This window comes from Chinchilla lanigera, unplaced genomic scaffold (genome assembly GCF_000276665.1).
Source record: "Chinchilla lanigera isolate Chin_1 unplaced genomic scaffold, ChiLan1.0 scaffold00044, whole genome shotgun sequence".
Classification (NCBI taxonomy): Eukaryota; Metazoa; Chordata; class Mammalia; order Rodentia; family Chinchillidae; genus Chinchilla; species Chinchilla lanigera.
In genome coordinates this window covers 5,422,634-5,428,082 of record NW_004955445.1, presented here as the reverse complement: position 1 = coordinate 5,428,082, position 5,449 = coordinate 5,422,634, and the positions used below count along the sequence as shown (strand labels likewise).

The window sequence follows — 5,449 nt, the reverse complement described above, 5'->3', positions numbered from 1 at the left end:
GAAAGGAAAGGAAATCTCCCAATGTCAGTATGTTCTAGAAACTTCTGCTCACATGCCCACGCCACCTCATTCTATCCAGTTAGCCCACAGGGCGTTACCACAGGGGGCGTTGCTGCACCCTTCCTCTGACCAATGAGGCAACTGATATTTTCAGATCACTAACAAATGATCTAACACAACCACACTAAGACCAGCATGTTCAGACACAGTTTCCCCATGGTGAACGTTTACGTTGCCTAGAGACGTTTTGGATTGTGACGTATGGGGAAGAGGTTGGTGGGTAGAGCCAAGGATACTACTAAAAACCCTCCAGGCCTTGCCCCATGGCAGAGAACTTCCCGCCTAAATGTCAGCAGTGCCCAGGCTGAGAAACGTTGCTTGAACCAGGTCTATCTGCACCTGCACTGTTTTTTGCTGGCAACTTTTTCAGAGAGAAATATTCTCTCTTGTAATTTTCTGCCATATTATTATTGGAACAACAAATTGGCCTGCCTTTTTATTTCCTAGTTCACGAGATATGGGTGGCAGCCTTGCTGGTTCCAGGGGCTACACACCACAGCAGAAATAGAGCTCGGCGCCCCTCTTTCAGCTGATGTCAGTGGTCTGTTTTGGGAGCCCTGTCATTATTCCAAAATGAAGTAGATCTTAATCTGAAACATTGCTGGGAGGAAGAATAACCACTCTGCAGCCATACCTGAGGCTCGGTCTTTGCCCCCCTGGGAGACAGCAAAATCTTTCTCTAGAGAAACTGCCCACCCTCAGACATAGGCAGTGGAAAATGGGTGGAAGCAAGAGAAGTCCAAGGTCTGTTGTCAGGGGAGGGAAGTGAGCGTGTCACAGGATGGAAGCTTGTCCTCCATAATCTGAACATTGATCCCTAAACCCCTGAGGTGCCTTTGATGGTGTTGTGAACGGAGAGTTTATGACTGGGGAAACTGAAGCACAGCCAGGTCCGGGGAAATGACCAGCAAACTTTCGCTGTAAAGATCTAGGTAGAATCTTAGCTCTTGCGGGTGGCGTGCCCTCTGCTGGAACTATTCAGTTACCACTGTCAGTGTCATCTGACAGCCGTAGGTGAGGTGTAAATGAGTAGGCTTGGCCATGTTCCTAGAAAACTTTATTTCTGGACACCGGAGTACGAGTTTCATGTAATGTTCATGGCATGAAATATTATCCTGTTCATTTTTTTCAAGCATTTAAAAATGTAAAAACATTGCTTGGTCCCTGGGCCATAGAAAAGCAAACAGCAGGCTTGATTGGCCCACTCAACCTCCATAGAAAACTAGAGAATACTGCTCACTCCATAAACCCCCTAAATTCCTACTTTTCCCTTCCTGAAACGCAGGAGATAGCCCTGGAAATCTGAACCTTGTCTGGTTTGCACAGCAGGCGTTCACTGGCCAGTGACTGAACTTCTAGAATGTTCTGTTTCCAAAGCCCTAGGTAAACACAAGGCTCTCTTTCTTCTTTTCCTTCTATGACTCCATGAAACAGGTGTGTTCACTGGGAAATAAACAATGAATTGGCTCTCTTTAGGAATACTAGTTTAAAAATAAAATAGAGAAGAAGAAAAAAAGCCCTGGAACCTCTAAGCTTTGTAAACCCAAAGCCCTCAGGTTCCATATGAGATTGGACATGAAAGATTCAGTCCCCACGATGGTCGCTCTCCCTCAGCACACTCTGGTGACCGAACCTTCAGAACTTCTTGGTGGTTATAAATTCTTCATTAACGCTAGCATAAGTTTTTGAAAGGGATTCTTCTTTTTTTAAGTTACAGTGATCACATTTTTCAGATTTTCAACTACTTACAAAAGTTTTTCCCTCCCCCTCTTAACAGAGAAGGTCAGTCACTTTTAAGATATAAGAGAATTTGAGAGGAGATTAATGACAAAGACAAATGATGATTTTTATTTTAGCGGAAGTTTCGGTGCATTTTCTGCCCAGTCTAGCTCCTGATAATAAAGTACACTTGACATATAACTGCATAAGTTCTTTGCTTTAAAGTTCACCGATGGATCAAAAGAGCGAATTCTCTCTTTAAAAAGAAATGTCCTGGAAGGAAAAATAAAAGGAAGGTTGAGGGTTGGGGGGGCACCCCCATACATCCCTTTTGTCTTTTTCTCTTCTCTTTGTGGCCCGCAGACAGAGCATTGAGTGACTTCTTCAGAAAAGAGATCAGTGAAATTGTCAGTTGATTACTTCCGCTTGATTAGCATTTATAAGAGCCCTGTGATACAGTATTTGCATTCCTATTTAGCCATGATTTTTGTGGGGCACCAATGATTAAACTTGTCACAGGGCTTGATTGACGGGGTCAGATCTTCACTTTCTACTCTTTTGAAATTAAAAACAAATGTGTCAGCTCGCTTCATGGGCCGGAGCGCCGTGAAGCTCGCCTGGCTTGTCACTGCAGATAGGTCAGGAATGTTTTAATTTTAGGGATGGATTCTGCTTGTCAAGTAGAGTGTGATGGCGTGTGGTTCTGGAGATGAGATGTGAAGGGTGTAACACAAAGAAGGGGAAGAACAAAGACAAAGACACTCACATTATTAGACAGATTTAATTAGTCTGAATGGATATTATGCTAGATGAAGCAGTGAGCTGTGAAATTAACCCTTGATTACAGATTGGCGGATCATACTCATAAAGAGAATCAAACCTTTGTGGCGAGACTCGAGGTGTGATTTCAGCTTCCCCTACCCTTCTGGGTTCCATGCCAGATCCCCGCCCCCACCGCCCACCCCTGTCTACTTAAACTCCAGCACCTGTAGGAAAAAGGGTCTGGGGGTTCATCTGTTCATCTTGAACTCATGCTGGCAAGCGTTCCTGGAGAAGGAATCCCACCTAGCTCGCCTCTCCTCTCTGCAAATGTTGGTAAGCAACAGGCCAGCAGTGGTTTTGGATGTAAAGCTAGGGGATTCTCAAAGCTACCAACTCCTGAGTCCAAAACAGAGAATGGAAAAGTCTGACTTTGAACAAAGGTCATGTAGTTGTGAAGGCCTGTGGTGAACAGTCCTACCAGCTGCGGTGGTCTTACCATCTTCCCCCGCTTGGCCTCCCTTCCCATGGTCTTCTCCAGTGAGCCAGCGTACTGCACCTGCCAGGAATTCCAAGCTTATTAAAAATGGAGGGGAAGCCTAGATCTCTAGGCCTGGCCCAACAGCGGTGTGTGATTAAGCAAAACTCACTCAAACAAGGACTTGCACAAGAGGGGACAGTCATACACCTAAGAAGGTATGAGAGGCCAAATCGCATGTCTTTCCAGGAACCCTTTCGTGTATCAAATCACCCAGAGATGGACTCTGCTGAGAAACACTTTGTATAATTGCACCAAGTAACATCTGCACGCCTCAGTCATCATTCCCCAGCACAATCCGAGAAATGAGAAGGCCTAGGGGGCGCTGTAGAGAGGACTACCTATCAGTCCAGCCCAGGCCCTGGGGGAAATCTGCAAAACGGACTGAGGAAATGGAGCCACGTAAACACAAGCCGTGTACATGCAGCCTTCTTGTTGGTTAACTGGAAGTACAGCTCTTCGTTCACAAGGAGGCTGAGCACGGAGTCTGAGCTGTGTGCTGAGAGTGCCTGACAAAGGCACCGCGTGTTGTCCTGTTGTCAGTGTAGATGTGGGACTAACTCCACGACACTGTTCTGGCTCGGCCTCCACCCCACCTCCCCCATTACCTCCCCATGTAAGTGGCTCTGGGTTAGGAGACTCTTGGTTGAGGAATCTTCTGACCCAGTGGTTTCTCAAGTAGTGGTCTTGAAACTCTGGATCAGTTGCAACCAGCTGCAGAAAATGTATTCTCCATCATTGCTGAAAGCTGACGGTGTCAGGGAACTTGCTGCAGTTTTCTGAATGGAAAAGACAGAAGAGAAATTGTACTCCTAACCCTGACTCCATCTATGAGAATGTCACACATGCGAACAACAGGCTCATAAACCAGGGTAGGGAAAAGGTTGACATGCTCTACCGGAAATGTTAAGGTTCCTTTGTTGGCAAGTGCTTCATTCAGGTAACTAGACTGTGGGGGTCACATTGCTCCTGGGAGATGGCTGTGTCTCAGAGTCCTTTGGTTTACAGTTTGTGGAAGCTAGACTGTTATACAGATAAACAGAGCTACAGTTATTGCTGTTTGGAAATGAGAATTGTTTTCTTTCCAAAGATAAAATTTCCTCTGTGGAAATTTCTTGTGCTATAATCTGCAACTTCCAGCTTGACTTTGCTGACATTTAGAGAAGAAAGAGACCTTAAGAAATTGTCTTCATACCAGGCATGATGGCACACACCTGTAATCCCAGCACTTGGGAGGCTGAGGCAGGAGGATCGCTGTGAGTTTGAGACCAGCCTGGGCTACAAAGTAAGTTCAAGGCCAACCTGAAACTGCATAGCAAAACCTTGTCTCAAAAAAAAAAAAAAAAAATGCGAGAAATGCACTTAGTCTGGCACATGACCATAATGACACCAACACACTGGCACAGATGATTATAAACTCTTTAAGTATAGCTATTCATTTAATAGCTACAACAAACATGTGAGGTAGGGATGATTTTTGCATTTACAGGAAGCTAAGGAAACAAGTAAAACGAATCTACAAGGGCTGGGGATTTAGCTCAGCGGCAAAGCACCTGCCTGGCAAGCGCAAGGTCGTGAGTTCGGTTCCCGGTACCGGAGAAAAACCAAAAACCAAAAAAAAAAAAAAAACGAATCTACAGTGGGGAGGGAAAGATAGGCCATAGATCTGAGTGGAGAGGGGTGATTTATCGTGTATTCTTTCATACTTATTTAAAAAAACACTTCTCTAGGTGTCCACTGTGGGCCAAGTAATACACTATGTCTGACCCAGAAGAAATACTGAATTCAAGTCAGTTTTTATCATTAGCTGCTACCCACACTGTTTTGTGCGCTGGGTCAATGAGTTAGGAGAAGCCTCTAGCTGCCATTTTTGTATGTTAGTCCCAGAAATGGGAGAGCTGGCCTCTTTCAGTTAGACTTTCTAAGTTTCCTTTAACTTACCCAGGAATAGCAAAACACTTCTAAGTGAAGGATGCATTAGACTGTAAATAAAAATAACTTTCAGTGATTTGAGTAAATCAGAATTTCCTTTTCTCACCACCATGATATCTCAGAGGCAGACAACAGTAGTGCTGGGTCACCCAGTTAATGTGTTGGAAGAAGCCGCTGTTTCCTCAGTGCTCTCTGGCTACAAGATGGCTGCCACAGTCTCCTCACTGTGTTCTCTGGCTACAAGATGGCTGCCACAGTCTCCTCACTGTGTTCTCTGGCTACAAGATGGCTGCCACAGTCTCCTCACTGTGCTCTCTGGCTACAAGATGGCTGCCACTGTCTCCTCACTGTGTTCTCTGGCTACAAGATGGCTGCCACCACCATCATATTCCAGGCAGGAAAAAGAGTGAAATAAAGGCACTAATGGCCTTTGTCCTGTCT

General features: G+C 45.2%; 1 long non-coding RNA gene across 2 annotated transcripts; it reads right to left on the bottom strand.

Annotated features, from left to right (window-relative positions):
• Positions 1-1,924: 1,924 nt before the first annotated feature.
• Positions 1,925-5,212, bottom strand: LOC102015785. Of its 2 annotated transcripts, XR_262304.1 has the most exons (5): positions 5,115-5,212; positions 3,975-4,099; positions 3,685-3,855; positions 3,038-3,097; positions 1,925-2,052 (listed from the first exon to the last, which is right to left on the bottom strand). It is a non-coding gene; the product is annotated as an uncharacterized LOC102015785 (long non-coding RNA). The 2 variants fall into 2 exon arrangements; XR_001235565.1 differs by lacking the exon at positions 1,925-2,052 and having other exon boundaries at positions 2,661-3,097.
• Between the last annotated feature and the right edge of the window lie 237 nt (positions 5,213-5,449).